Source organism: Hylobates moloch, unplaced genomic scaffold (genome assembly GCF_009828535.3).
Source record: "Hylobates moloch isolate HMO894 unplaced genomic scaffold, HMol_V3 SCAFFOLD_11, whole genome shotgun sequence".
NCBI classification, from domain to species: domain Eukaryota; kingdom Metazoa; phylum Chordata; class Mammalia; order Primates; family Hylobatidae; genus Hylobates; species Hylobates moloch.
In genome coordinates this window covers 102,183,090-102,199,268 of record NW_026652286.1, presented here as the reverse complement: position 1 = coordinate 102,199,268, position 16,179 = coordinate 102,183,090, and positions in this window count along the sequence as shown.

The window sequence follows — 16,179 nt, the reverse complement described above, 5'->3', positions numbered from 1 at the left end:
GGAAAGTCAATGGTAGCTCAATGGGAATAGCATTGAATGTATAAATTACTTTGGGCAGTTTGGCCATTTTCATGATGTTGATTCTTCCTATCCATTAGCATGAAATTTTTTTCCATTCGTTTGTGTCCTCTCTTATTTCCTTGAATAGTGGTTTGTACTTCTCCTTGAAGAGGTCCTTCACGTCCCTTGTAAGTTGTATTCCTAGGTATTTTATTCTCTTTGTAGCAGTTGTGAATGTGAGTTCACTCATGATTTGGCTTTCTGTCTATTGTGTATAGGAATGCTTGTGATTTTTGCACATTGAATTTGTATCCTGAGACTTTGCTGAAGCTACTTATCAGCTTAAGGAGTTTTGGGGCTGAGACGATGGGGTTTTCTAAATATACAATCATGTCATCTGCAAACAGACAATTTGACTTCCTCTCTTCCTATTTGAATATCCTTTATTTCTTTCTCTTGCCTGATTGCCCTGGCCAGAACTTCCAGTACCATGTTGAATAGGAGTGGTGAGAGAGGGCATCCACGTCTTGTGCTGGTTTTCAAAGGGAATACTTCCAGCTTTTGCCCATTCAATATGATATCAGCTATGGGTTTGTCATGAATGGCTCTTATTATTTTGAGATACATTCCATCAATACCTAATTAATTGAGTGTTCTTAGCATGAAGGGGCATTGAATTTTATTGAAGGCCTTTTCTGCATCTATTGAGATAATCATGTGTTTTTTGTCATTGGTTCTGTTTATGTGATGGATTGTGTTTATTGATTTGCGTATGTTGAACCAGGCTCGCATCCCAGGGATGAAGCCGACTTGATCATGGTGGATAAGCTTTTTAATGTGCTGCTGGATTCAGTTTGCCAGTATTTTATTGAGGGTTTTTGCATCAATGTTCATCAGGGATATTGGCCTGAAATTTTTTTTTTTTTTTTGTCATGTCTCTGCGAGGTTTTGGTATCAGGATGATGCTGGCCTCATAAAATGAGTTAGGGAGGAGTCCCTCTTTTTCTATTATTTGGAATGGTTTCAGAAGTCCTCTTTGTACCTCTGGTAGAATTCGGCCATGAATCTATCTCGTCCTGGGCTTTTTTGGTTGGTAGGCTATTAATTACTACCTCAATTTCAGAACTTGTTATTAGTCTATTCAGGGATTCGACTTCTTCCTGGTTTAGTCTTGGGAAGGTGTATGTGTCCAGGAACTTATCCATTTCTTCTAGATTTCCAGTTTATTTTCGTAGAGATGTTTATAGTATTCTCTGATGGTAGTTTGTATTTCTGTGGAATCAGTGGTGATTGCCCCTTCCTCATTTTTTATTGTGTCTATTTGATTCTTCTCTCTTTTCTTCTTTATTAGTCTGGCTAATGGTATTTTATTAATGTTTTCAAAAAACCAGCTCCTGGATTCATTGATTTTTTTTTTAATTATACTTTAAGTTCTAGGGTACATGTGTGCAACGTGCAGGTTTGTTACATATGTATACATGTGCCATGTTGGTGTGCTGCACCCATTAACTCGTCATTTACATTAGGTATATCTTCTAATGCTATCCCTCGCCCCTCCCCCCACCCCACGACAGGCCCCGGTGTGTGATGTTCCCCGTCCTGTGTCCAAGTGTTCTCATTGTTCAATTCCCACCTATGAGTGAGAACATGTGGTGTTTGATTCATTGATTTTTTTGAAGGGTTTTTCGTGTCTCTGTCTCCTTTGGTTCTGCTCTGATCTTAGTTATTTCTTGTCTTCTGCTAGCTTTTGAATTTGTTTGCTCTTGCTTCTCTAGTTCTTTTAATTGTGATGTTAGGGTGTTGATTTTAGATCTCTCCTGCTTTCTCCTGTGGGCATTTAGTGCTATAAATGTCCCTCTACACACTGCTTTAGCTGTGTCCCAGAGATTCTGGTATGTTGTGTCTTTGTTCTCATTGGTTTCAAAGAACTTATTTATTTTTGCCTTAATTTCCTTATTTATCCAGTAGTCATTCAGGAGCAGGTTGTTCAGTTACCGTGTAGTTGTGCAATTTTGAGTAAGTTTGTTAATCCTGAGTTATAATGTGATTACACTGTGGTCTGAGAGACTGTTTGTTAAGATTTCCGTTCTTTTGCATTTGCCGAGGACTGTTTTCCTTCCAATTATGTGGGAAATTATGGGATAAGTGCTATGTGATGCTGAGAAGAATGTATATTCTGTTGATTTGGGGTGGAGAGTTCTGTAGATGTCTATTAGGTCTGCTTGGTCCAGACCTGAGTTCAAGTTCTGAATATCCTTGTTAATTTTCTGTCTCACTGATCTGTCTAATATTGACAATGGGGTGTTAAAGTCTCTCACTGTTATTGTGTGGGAGTCTAAGTCTCTTTGTATGTCTGTAAGAATTTGCTTTATGAATCTGAGTGCTCCTGTATTTGGTGCTTGTATATTTAGGATAGTTAGCTTTTCTTCTTGCATTGATCCCTTTACCATTATGTAATGCCCTTCTTTGTCTTTTTTGACCTTGGTTGGTTTAAAGTCTGTTTAATCAGAGACTAGGATTGCAACCCCTGCTTTTTTTGCTTTCCATTTGCTTGGTAAATCTTCCTTCATCCCTTCTTTTTAAGCCTATGTGTGTCTTTGCAGGTGAGATGGGTCTCCTGAATACAGCACACCAATGAGTCTTGACTCTATCCAATTTGTAAGTCTTTGCCTTTTAATTGGGGCATTTAGCCCATTTACATTTAAGGTTAATATTGTTATGTGTGAAACCGATCCCATCATTATGATGCTAACTGGTTATTTTGCCCATTAGTTGATGCAGTTTATTCATAGTGTCAGTGGCCTTTACCTTTTGGTTTGTTTTTGCAGTGGCTGGTACCAGGTTTTCCTTTCCATATGTAGTGCTTCCTTCAGGAGCTCTTGTAAGGCAGGCCTGTTGGTGACAAAATCCCTCAGCATTTGCTTGTCTGTAAAGGATTTTATGTCTCCTTCACTTACAAAGCTTAGTTTGGCTAGATACGAAATTGTGAGTTGAAAATTATTTTCTTTAAGAATGTCGAATATTGGCCCCCACTCTCTCCTGGCTTATAGGGTTTCTGCTGAGAAATCCGCTTCCTGATGGGCTTCCCTTCATGGGTAACCTGACCTTTCTCTCTGGCTGTCCTTAACATTTTTTTCTTCATTTCAACCTTGGTGTATCTGATGATTTTGTGACTTGGGGTTGTTCTTTTCGAGGAGTATCTTTGTAGTGTTCTCTGTATTTCTTAAATTTGAATGTTGGCCTTACTTGTTAGGTGGGGGAAGTTCTCCCAGATAATATTCTGAAGTGTGTTTTCCAACTTGGTTCCGTTCTCCCTGTCACTTTCAGGTACACCAATCAAACGTAGGTTTGGTCTTTTCACATAGTCCCATATTTCTTGGAGGCTTTGTTTGTTCCTCTTTATTCTTTTTTCTCTAATCTTGTCTTCATGCTTTATTTCATTAAGTTGATCTTCAATCTCTGATATTTTTTCTTCTGCTTGATCCATCTGGCTATTGATACTTGTGTATGCTTCACAAAGTTCTTGTGGTGTGTTATTCATCTCCATCAGTCATTTATGTTCTTCTCTAAAATTGTTATTCTAGTTAGCAATTCCTCTAACCTTTTATTAAGGTTCTTATTTTCCTTGCATCAGGTTACAACATGCTCCTTTAGCTTGAAGGAGTTTGTTATTACCCACCTTCTGAAGCCTACTTCTGTCAGTTCGTCAAACTTATTCTCTGTCCAGTTTTGTTCTTTTGCTGGCAAGGAGTTGTGATCCTTTGGATGAGAAGAGGCATTCTGGTCTTTGGAATTTTCAGCCTTTTTGAGCTACTTTTTCCTCAAAGTAGCTTTCCACAAAGCCTTTTTGTGGATTTATCTACCTTTGGTCTTTGCTATTGGTGACCTTCTGATGGAGTTTTTGCATGGTCATCCTTTTTGTTGATGTTGATGCTATTGCTTTCTGTTTGTTAGTTTTCCTTCTGACAGTCAGGCCTCTGTTCTGCAGGTCTGCTGGAGTTTGCTGGGGGTCCACTCCAGACCCTGTTTGCAAAGGTATCACCAGCAGAAGCTGCAGAACAGCAAAGACTGCTGCCTGCTCCTTCCTCTGGAAGCTTCTTTGCAGAGGGGTACCTGCCAGATGCCAGCCAGAGCTCTCCTGTATAAGGTGTCTGTTGAACCCTGTTGGGAGGTCAGGAGGCACAGGGGTCAGGGACCCACTTGAGGAGGCAGTCTGTCCCTTAGCAGAGCTCTAGCACTGTCCTGGGAGATCTGCTGCTCTCTTCATAGCTGGCAGGCAGGAACATTTAAGTCTGTTGAAGCTGTGCCCACAGCCGCCCCTTCCCCCAGCTGCTCTGTCTCAGGACTCAGGAAGATGGCAGTTTTATCTATAAGCCCATGACTGGGGCTGCTGTCTTTCTTTCAGAGATGCCCTGCCCAGAGAGAAGGAATCTAGAGAGGCAGTCTGGCTACAGTGGCTTTACCACACCGTGGTGGGTTCCACTCAGTCCGAACTTCCTGGTGGGGCTTTGTTTACACTGTGAGGGGAAAACTGCCTACTCAAGCCTCAGTAATGGCAGACACCCCTTCCCCCAACCAAGCTCAAGTGTTCCACGTTGACTTCAGACTGCTGTGCTGGCAACAAGAATTTCAAGCCAGTGGGTCTTAACTTGCTGGGTTCCATGGGGGTGGGATCCACTGAGCAAAAACCACTTGGCTCCCTGGCTTCAGCTCCCTTTCCAGGGGAGTGAATGGTTCTGTCTCGCTGGTGTTCCAGGTACCACTGGGGTACAAAATAACCGTGCTGCAGCTAGTTCAGTGTCTGCCCAAATGGCTACCCAGTTTTGTGCTTGAAACCCAGGGCCCTTGAGGTATAGGCACCCAAGGGAATCTCCTAGTTTGTGGGTTGCAAAGACCGTGGGAAAAGCATAGCATCTGGGCCGGATAGCACCGTCCCTCACAGCAGGGTCCCTCATGGGTTCTCTTGGTTAGAGGAAGGATTTCCCTGAACCCTTGCACTTCTCAGATGAAACAATGCCCTACCCTGCTTCTGCTTGCCCTCTGTGGGCTGCACCCACTGTCTAACCAGTCCCAGTGAGATGAACCAGGTACCTCTGTTGGAAATGCAGAAATCACCCGCCTTCTCCACTGGTCTCGCTGTGAGCTGCAGACCAGAGCTGTTCGTATTAGGCCATCTTGCCCTGGAAACCCCCAGGTTTGATTTTTTTTTTTTTTTTTGCAAGATTCCTTTGTGGTTAGTGGTGTGTACTTTTATTGGGATGTACATAATGTCTGACATCACCTAGACTCGTTAATTCAATAAGTTTCCTAGCGGTAGCATTCTAAGTCAGTAATTTCTTGTTCACTTATTGTCTTCTATAAAGAGAAACTTCCCCTCATCAATTATTTAGTTACCTGCAGGCACAGGTTATATAGAATATATGCTTGATGCTTTCCCTTTGTCAACCTAAATTAATGACAGAGAGAGAGGCTCTCCAAAAACATACAAGTTTATTTGGGAGTGATGAGGATTACAGTTTGGATACACAAGCCATAATGGATCATAGGCATATCTGGAGAGGCTGGGTAGGGCAGACTTTTAAAGGCAAAGTGAGGAGGGTTACATACATTGTTTTGAAACAATTATCCTTGGCTACGATTAATAACAAGGGTGGCATCTGTCCAAGGTTTAACAGGCAGTTGCTGGGCTGGTGTCTTTTTCTAAATGGCCTTCAGCAAGAGGATTGCAGTTCAGCAAAGTCTCCTGGGATAGTTTCTATTATCAGGCAATTGTGTGTGAGCCCTCCCCCTTCTTCATGGCCTCTTGGCTTCACTGTGTTATGGTTTGAGGTAAGCAACTCTGTTTTGCTTCTGACAAGTTTCCCACCTTTATTTACTAGTTTTCAAAATCATGAGTTGGTTTCCCAGCTTCCCTCTGAAGATAAGGATTTAGTTTTATTTTTAAAATTCTGAACATATGGATTTTTACATATTTGATGTGCTACAATCCATTACAATTATTATTCTTACTGATACTTGCATTGTTCCACTTTAAGTTGACGGAAGCCTCTTCAAGTTAGTTCCTCTGTTCCCTACATCCTTTTGACATGACCTAGTAGCGTTTGATAGCTTCACTGCTTTCTGGCATGATAAGATATTCCAAGAGAAACTTACACAAGGCCTGCCCCAGATCTGGATGATCCATTCCTATAAGAAGTCTTGGTTCTTTTTAGTGGGAAGTAGAATTTAGAGACTATCATCTAGGTGCCAGGAGTTTTCATTGCCACTGAGCGAACCATGCTAGAAAACACTTTTTAAAAATGTAAGATACATCATGGGTTCATTCTGATATCAATGACTTTAAATTTCATGGGAACAATATATTCGATTTCCAAAAAATAGTACAAGGTTGGGGAAAGACATGGAAGAGAAACCTGTGGATAAAAACAGACTTAAGGGAAATAGCAGCTCATAAGCTCAGGCTAAATCCTTGGCCCCGGCCAAAAGCCATCATGCTTCACTAGCCCATTTTCCAAAACTGGGAAGGCTACTTCTCGAAGTCCAGAATGGCAATAAAAGAAATCAAGACTCAAAATGTTCTTACCAAATCTATTAAATTTTACTCCTTAATTTTTTTTAATTTTACCTTTTTACAATTTTTTTTTAAATTATTACATAGTATTTGTATAAATTTCTGGAGTACATGATGTGTAATGATCAAGTTAGGGTATTTAGGATACCTATCACCTCATGTATTTATCATTTCTGTGTGTTGAAAACACTTTAAGTCCTCTCTTCTAGCTATTTTGAAATATAAAATACATTCTTGTTAACTATAGTCATCCTACTTTGCTACTGAGCATTAGAAATTATTCCTTCTAAGTATATGTTAGTTCTGATTACCCAACCTCTCTCACCCATCCTGCCCACACACACCTATCCCCACCTCCGGTAACAATCATTCTACTTTCTACGTTTATGAGATCAATTCTTTTAGTTACCACATGTAAGTGAGAACATTTAACGTTTGTCCTTTTGTTCCTGGTTTATTTCACTTTACATAAGGACCTCCAGTTCCATCCATGTTGCTGCAAATGACAGGATTTTATTCCTTTTTATAGCCAAATAGTATTCCATTGCATATATGTACCACATTTTCTTTATCTATTCATCCATCTATGGGCACTTCGGTTGATTCCACATCTTTGCTATTGTGTATACTGCTGCAATAAACATGGGAGTGCAGGTATCATTTTGATATACTGATTTCTTTTCTTTTTGATAGATACTTGGTAGTGGAATTGCTGGATCATATAGTAGTTCTACTTTTTTGTTTTTTTGAGAAATCTCTGTACTATTTTCCATAAGAGCTATACTCATTTTCATTCCCATCAGTAGTGTGAAAGAGTTCCCTTTTCTCAGCATCTTTGTCAACATCTGTTAGTTTTTGTCTTTTTGATAATAATTATTCTAACTGGATTAAGATGATATCTTATTGTGGTTTTGATTTGCATTTCCCTAATGATTAGTGATGTTGAGGATTTTTTCATGTACCTATTAGCCATTTGTTTCTTTTGAGAAATATCTATTTAGCTACTTTGCCCACTTTTAAATGGGATTATTTGGTTTTGGCTCTTGAGTTGCTTGAGTTCCTTGTATATTCTGGATATTAGTCCCTTGCTGGATGAATAGTTTGCAAATATTTTCTCCCATTCAATAGGTTGCCTATTCAATCCATTGATTGTTTCCTTTGCTGTGTAGAAGATTTTAGTTTAATATAGTCAAATTCGTCTATTTTTATTTTTGTTGCCTGTGCTTTTAGATCTTAGTCATAAAAATCTTTGCCCAGACCAGTGTCCTGGAGTGTTTCCCCTATGCTTTCTTCTAGTAGTGTTATAGTTTCAGATCTTAAATTTAAGTCTTTAATCCATTTTGAATTGTTTTTTGTATATTATGAGAGATAGGAGTCTAGTTTCATTCTTCTGTGTATGGATATCTAGTTTTCCCAGCACTATTTATTTATTGAAAAGGATGTCCTTTCCCCAATACATGTTCTTGGTGCCTTTGTAAAAAATCAGTTGGCTGTAAATGTGTGGATTTATTTCTGAGTTTTTTATTCTGTTCCATTGGTTTATGTGTCTGTTATTATACCAATACCATGCTTTGTGGTTACTATAGTCTGGTAACATATTTTGAAGTTAGGTAGTGTGATGTGTTCAGCTTTATTCTTTTTGCTCAGGATTCCTTTTTGAAAAGATAAACAAAATCAACAAACCACTAGGTAGGCTAACCAAGAGAGAAGACCCAGATAAACAAAATTAGAAATGAAAAAAGAGACATTACAACTGATACTACAGAAATATAAAGGATCATCAGAGACTATTATGAACAACTACAAACTAACAAACTGGAAAACCTAGAGGAAATAAATAAATTCCTGGCCATATACAACCTACCAAGATTGAATCAGAACGAAATAGAAAACCTGAACAAATGAGTAATGATTGAATCAGTAATAAAAAGGCCTCCCTCTAAAGAAAAGCTCAGGACCAGATGAATTCAATGCCAAATTACCAAACATATAAAGAACACCAATTCTCTTCAAACTATTCCAAAAAATTAAAGAGCAGGAAATTCTCCCCAAGTCATGCTACAAGGCCAGTATTACCCAATACCAAAACCAGATGAGACACAAGAAAAAAAACAAAACAAAAGAAAAACTACAGGCCAGTATCCCTGTTGGAAACAGATACAAAAATTCTCAACAAAGTACTAGCAAACCAAATCCAACAGCACATCGAAAGATAATACACCATGATGAAGTGTGATTTATACCAGGAATGCATGGATGGTTCAACATATGTAAATAATAAATGTTATACATCACCAATAGAATGAAGGACAAAAACTCTATGATCACCTCAATATATGCAGAAAAACACTGGATAAAATTAAACATCCCTTTATGAGAAAAACTCAATGAACTAGGCATAGAAGGAATTATACCTTAACATAATAAAGGCCATATATGACAAACCCATAGCAAACAACATAGTGAATGGGAAAAGCTGAAAGCCTTTCCTCTCAGAACTTGTACAAGACAGGGATGCCTACTTTCACCACTACTATTTAACAAAGTACTTGAAATCTTAGCCAGAGCAATCAGATGAGAGAAAGAAATAAAAGGCAACTGTCCGTCTTTGCAGATGACATGATCTTACATTTAGAAAAACCTAAAGACTTCACCAAAAACCTCTTATAACTGATAAACAGATTCAGTAAAGTTGCAAGATATAAAATTCACTTATAAAAATCTGTAGTATTTCTATACACCAATAATGAACTAGTTGAAAAAGAAATTAGGAAGGCAGTCCCACTTACAATACTTATAATGGCTATCAAAAAATAAAATAAAATACCTTGGAATAAATTTAAGGAGGCAAAAAAAAAATCTCTATAAGGAAAACTACAAGACATTGATGAAAGAAATTGAAGAGGACACAAACAAATGGAAAGACATCCCATGCTGATGGATCAGAAGAATTAATGTCATTAAAATGACCACAGTACCCAAAGCAATCTATAGATTCTTCCTCAAAATACTGATGAAATTTTTCACAGAAATGGAAAAAACAATCCTAATAGTCGTTTGCTACTGAAAAAGAGCCTGGGTAGCCAAAGGAATCCTGAGCAAAAAGAACAAAGATGGAGGCGTCACACCCTTTAATTTTATTGACATAAATATGATTAGGAAACTATTGAGAATCCCAAATGTGATTGGTTTGAAGAATATCAGAGGGATTTAATTGGATGGTGGATGCCAATGATAAATCAGGCAAATGGAATTTTTCATACAAGACTGAAAGGACATGTAAATTTATTAAATATAGCTCAGGAAATTTGGACATCTAAATGCTCTGTCTTGGGAATAAAAATAAGAAGTCTTGCTTTGATCTAGAGTAAAAGAATAGGATGTGGAATGGAGATTCAGTTTTCACTTTGGCTTATGAAATCTATAAGGCTTTATAAAAGTCTTAGATAATATGAAAAGTTTCCATGTTTCATATTGTTTCAGCAATGCTAATTTAGTGCTGATGTGCTCTAAAGTTTTCCATTGCTAAGCCTTTACTGTTCTTTTGGGAACTAAATTGTCTTTTCTAGGGTTTTGCATTTAACTTGCTATAAGTAATTGACATGTGCCAGGGCAATGATGGATTGGAAGCTACTCAAAGTCTAAGGCTAGTTATTAAATCTGGTTTATGTGTTAAAAAGGTCAAAAGTTAGATATTTCCTTTCACACATCCCCATTCACCAAAAGAGGGCTGGATTCTTTTAGCTACAGGAATATGACCCCAAATAACTTTAAATTAGTGCTTTTTATTTCAACATATGTAAAATATATGTAAAATTGTAAAAGATTTATTTCATTTTCAAAAAGTCAAAAATAAAGTAAATTGAACATTGGAAACTCACCTCCCAAAAATTCTGGTATGCTATGTCTATAAATACTTTTTTTTCACCTTTATGAATAAAGTTAGCTGTCTTTGGAGCACTGTATATCAGCTGGTGCTTTAAATAGTCAGATCCTGCCACTAAGTCTAGAATTGGCTCAATTCTGGAAAGTTTTTTACAGCTGCCTCCGAGGGCAGAAGCCTTTAGAAATATGCACCCATTGAAGTCTCTGATTCCCATGACCACTCACTGGTGTTCCAGGGCCCAGCAAGCATAGTACCTTCGATAACAAAAGCAAATATTTGCCATCCTTAGAAAGCAATACAAAACAACCAGCTCCAACACATCCCAAGCTTCTGTATGCGTGAACGAACACTCCTTCTTGCTTCATATTCGCATGTGGAACATCTGTTTTGACTGTTCATTGTATGTGTGTAATGATGCTCTGTTCATAGTAACTCTTTCATATTATGGACTTTATTTGCATTGAAAACACACTGCAAATAAAAAGAAATGCCAAAAGAGAAACCAGAGAAGAAAAGGAGATGGGGGAGCAGCGAAAGGAAGAGTAGCTCCAGGCTTCTAAGGAGCAGAAGCCAAGTGACCCTGGGGCCACAGCCAGGGCTCCGAGGCTCGTGAGACCTCAGAAGTCACTGCGACAACGGCTGAGAAGGGGCAGCGTCCGCATCTGCAGCTTGGACAGAGGACTCGGCATTCCAGGAGCGTCTACTGAGGTTCAACTTCCACTTGTGCCCCCCCCGCTCTGATGTGGGAAGCCGTGTCCCCTAGCGAGGCTTGCTGCACCACAGTGAGGATGCTGTCCTGTTACTGTGCTTCAGATGGGGGCTCACCCTCCAAGTTCCTCCAGAGGCTGGCCCCCCTCCCAAGGTCAGTGCACATGCCAACACACTCCAATGCCCTCAAATGTTCCTGAGCCCCTGATACACAACCAAAGAGGTGGCAGGGGACCTGGACTTGTTGCTAGTACAGGTGAGTGGATGGAGGGCTTGATCATTCATACTCGAGGGGACGACTGCACCCTGAACAGTGAGAGTAGGCTGTGAGAGATGGCCCCATTACAGCAGCTGAGGGGCAGGGGCGTCCACCCATGCTGGGGGGTGCAGGGTCAGCCTGCCTCGGCACTCTGCTCTGAAATCAGGCTTGGCCAACTCAGACTCCTTAAAGGTAAGCACAGGCCCAATATAAGGATAAAAAACCTCCCAGCTGTGTTGATAACTCTGCAAGTTACCTAGCCACATTAAGGCTCAGTCTCCCCACCTCTGAAATGGGGACAGTAATAGGACCTACTGCAAGGGCTGCTGAGGTGATGAAATGTGATGATGTAAACAACATCCTTGTTGTGGTGCCTGATGTATAGTCTGCATGCGTTAAAATGACACTGGACCAGGCTCTAGCTACCTTTTTTGTGTGTGGCAAGGTCGCACTGTTGCCCAGGCTGGAGCGCAGTGACATGATCACAGCACACTGCAGCCTCAACCTCCTGGGCTCAAGCAATCCTCCCACCTCAGCCTCCCAAAGTGTTGGCATTACAGGCATGAGCCACCACACTTAGGACTCTTGCTACTTTCAGCTGAGCAATTTGTGTGTTTAAGGAGCCAGGTGCTTGGGAAGAGACGCCACCAGAAGGAGGGAAGCCCTGGGAAAACCAGGAGAGTTTGGATTGAGGAAATTGACTGAGGATCCCAAAGGGGCACAGATTGGGCCTGACATGCCTGGAGGTTCTTGGGAACCATTTTGAGCAGGTGCACAGCAGCCACTGAGCCCGCCCCACACCGTCTGCTCTCTGGCAGCCCAGACAAAGAAGAACTCTAGACCTCAGAATCCTGCAGGAGCGATGATACATGTCTTGACAAACAGGGTAAATTCAGGGCAACTGTGAGGGCCCTTGTTACATTCTTGAGCTACAGGAGAGGCCGCTGCTTGGGTTTCGGTTGTTCTTGGCCTCCTCACTAACCTGGGGCACTATTTCCTCCTCCTCTCCTGTCCCCCATGCCTCCCCCACCCTCTTTAAAAAAAATGTTTAAAGGCTTTTGTCAGTGAATGATCTTATTCATGAAGCAGGCATGATGACAGTTTGCAGAGCTAAATGGGCACTTAACTGTGTGTCTAATAAATCCGCAACAAAAATAAACAGAAAGGAAGAGGGTTTGGGAAAGAAAGGAGGCCAGGCCGGCAGGCATAAAAGGAGCCTGTCATGGTGATTTACACAGCCCCCCTCGGCAGGCGGTTTCCGCCCCGGCCCCTCCTGGCCATGGCTGACCTGCCGATGCCAGAGGCTGACAGCACAGAGCAGCAGGTGGAGGCCGGCGCCAGAGCACACCTGGATGGAGTGCAAGCAGAGTGGGAAAGGAAGCAGGAAGGCTGCCCCATCCACTGCCCATGGGTAAGGCAAAGGCAAAGTGCAAGGCAGGGAAACCAGGCTGGTGGCAACCACTTTCCTCGGGATCGGTGCCCAGATTACAGACAGTATTATCTGGATCTGCCTGCTTGTCCCAAACCATTCTCCACCCAGGATTTGGTTGACAATCTGGGATTAGAGGCATATTCAGGTGAATTTAGCAAACACCTCTTATTCCAGTGTTAATCACCCTCCCAGGGGCACAAGAGGCCTACCTAAGGCATGAACCCTCTCTTAGTGTCTTAGCCTGGTGAGGACGTGCTTAGGAATGCATCTTCCATGAATCACCTTTCTTGCCCAGAAAGAACGCCATCGTGCAGCGTAAGGGGAGGCGTAAATATTATAAAACCTTGGCTGGAATCCCTGGCCCCACCCCCAAATTCACTAGATTATAAGTTTCTCCAACAAGATTTTAGTGTATTTGAGGGCAGGAACAGGTTACGTTGCCCCTTCTCCCCCTCCCACCCACCTTCTTCCCATAGTATTAGCACAGGGCTAGGCACAAAATACATGTTGAAGAAATAGTTGTTGGCATGGATGGTGGCTAACGTGCTTCTGGTGGTAGGAAGTCCCAGGCACCGCTTTCTAAGGGCAGGGCTGCACCGGCTCTGGCCCTGGTTGGCCTTGAGGCCCTCTCTCGAGTCGCTGCCGTCTCTTCCAGTTTACCGCTCTGCAAAATGGAAAGCATGTCTCTCGCTGCTGCTTATTCTGAGATTTTGGCTCCAATCCTGAAAGCTGAGTTCCTGGAGAAGCCTCCAAGACAGAAGTCGGCTGGAGACCACGAGAATCCAGATCCTTGAAGTCCTGTCTTTGGGCTTTGGAGACTTCAGCACAGCAAAAGGAACTGAGAACATACAAACTGATAAAACGCCTCGAGGAATTTACACTCTAGTCGGGAAACAAAACGAATCCACGTTCCCTGGAAATATGTCAGGACCACAGTGATCATTACAAACGGTGCATTAAGAGGAAGCGATGAGGCAGGAGTTAACAGAATAGACTGGAGAAAAGGTGAGGTTAATTAAAAACACTTATAGGGAAAGGTGACTTCAAACCATTAAGCTGAGAAGCCTAAGAAAGAGGGGAGCCAGGTGGCCAGAAGAAAGGACCCTTGACCACAGGGCATACTAGGGCAGAGTCAAAAGAGGAGGGGAGATACCACTGTGCCCGGAAGGGACACAGCACTGACAAGGGCCACCACGTGGAGAGTGGGAGGGGACTGGAAGAGATGTTTACACAAAGAGCAACAGAGACACTCACAGCTGTAGGCAAACACAGGCAATTAAATGCGTAGAAATCCTGAGAAACAAGTTTTAGTGCTTTAACCCCAACACTACCTGCCCCTCAAAGGTTCCTTTCAAATATAATGCGGGGGAAGATTTAGGTAGCACCTATGGAAAACTGCCAGATGATCCGACTACCAGCTAGCATTGATCCGGGTGGGAGAGAGTTGGGGGGAAGCCCTTGGGATGGCCTTTAATGCAGACTGTCAGCCAGGTGACTGCTAAGTCCCTGCTCACTTTCTGCTGAGCAGACAACACTAGACCAGGCTAACAAAACGATTTCTGAGGAGGACAGCGCTTCATAGCCTCCAGTCCAGTTCTAAGCCAGACCCAGCCCAGGGGCGTGGGGCAAGGCTGAGGTGGAATAAAGTTCAAGGGTCATGAGAAGGGCGGCTGAACTCTAAGCACTCTGTGGATGGGAGAAAAGGCTCACAGTGCCCTCATACCCCCTCTTCAAGACAGTTCTAGAACTGGCCAGACTCAGAGAAACCTTAAGCCAGCCTCAGAAAGGCTGGTTTTGGATAGATCTGTTCAGACGAGTTTGAGGGCTCATGGCTCATAGCATGAGCCCCATGTGGTTACTGGCTGTCAAGGTAGGGCTGCTGGGGTTGGGCGCAGTGGCTCACGCCTGTAATCTCAGCACTTTGGGAGGCTGAGGCAGGCAGATCACTTGAGGTCATGAGTTAGAGACCAGCCTGGCCAACATGGTGAAACCCTGTCTCTACTAAAAATATAAAAATTAGCTGGGTGTGGTGGCATGCACCTATAAGCCCAGCTACTCGGGAGGCAGAGGCAGGAGAATCGCTTGAACCCGGGAGGCAGAGGTTGCAGTGAGCCAAGATCATGCCACTGCATTCCAGCCTGGGCAACAGTGAGACAAAAAAAAAAAAAAAAATACGGCTGCTGTTGTGTCTTAGCAAACCTTTGCAGACCCTGTGTAAGCAAACCAAGGGCACAGTGATCCAGAACAGGAACTCAGACACGCAGACTTGGAGTCTGGGACCTGCTCCAGGAATTCCTCACTTTTTAGCAGTTAAGATGCACACCGCGGAGGCAGAGGCAGGAATCCCTTACCTCCAAATCCCTGCACTGGGAAGAAAACTGAGTGCAGGGAGCTTTTCCACTGCAGCGTTTCCAGGAGGAGGGAAGGCGTGCTAATGGCAAAGACCCACTGCAGGGAGTCTGGCCTGGGACTTTAGTTCCCAGCAAGGCTCCTGAGTAACCATAGGACCCCAGGAAAGACATTAAGCTCTCTGTGATTAATGGGTTTGTATAAAACTGGAGGAAACAGCCCATTTCAAAGCCCAAGGGGGCAGCAGAAGGGCAGTGTGCTTGTGTAAGTGCAATCCAAGCCTCCTAGAGGAGAGACACTTCTAGAGGAGAGAGCTAAAGTCCCTAAGAGGTCAGCTTCTCCACGTCAGATGCCTGAGGACTTGTCATGGCTCTCTCCTTTTTCTGGAAAACTTCAAACAGCAGCAGGGTGTTGCGTAACACCCTGAACTTGCAGGGGCCACCATCCTGGATGCGGGAAAAGGGAGAGGATGCTTTTGTTTGGCAAGTTCTGGAAAGGTAAATGGCTGTGGGAAAGCAAAAATTGAGACACCCAGATAAAGAAGGTGAGAGAGGAAAGTGCACTCCATGCTGGAGATCGCTGGAGATCGCTGCGTAGCCCTGCTCCAGACCCACACGGGACTGCCTCCAACTCAATATGCTTCAGAGCAAAGCTGTGAAGCTGGTTTCTGGATGCCAGTCACAAGCCTTGGGAACTGGGGAAAAAAAGGGAAGGATGAAGTTGGAGGAGCAGGGCTTGGCTCTTAAAGAGGGCTCAGACAGCAGGGTCCCTATTCACATCCAAAAGGCCAGCCCTTTCCTCAACAAATTAAAAGTGGAACTAACATATGACCCAGAATCCCACTCCTGGGTGTACACCAAAGGAAATTAAATCAGCATGTTAGAGATACTTGCACCCCCACGTTTGCTGCAGCCGCATTCACGATAGCCAAGCTATGGAAACAGCCTAAGTGTCCATCACAAGATGAATGGAGA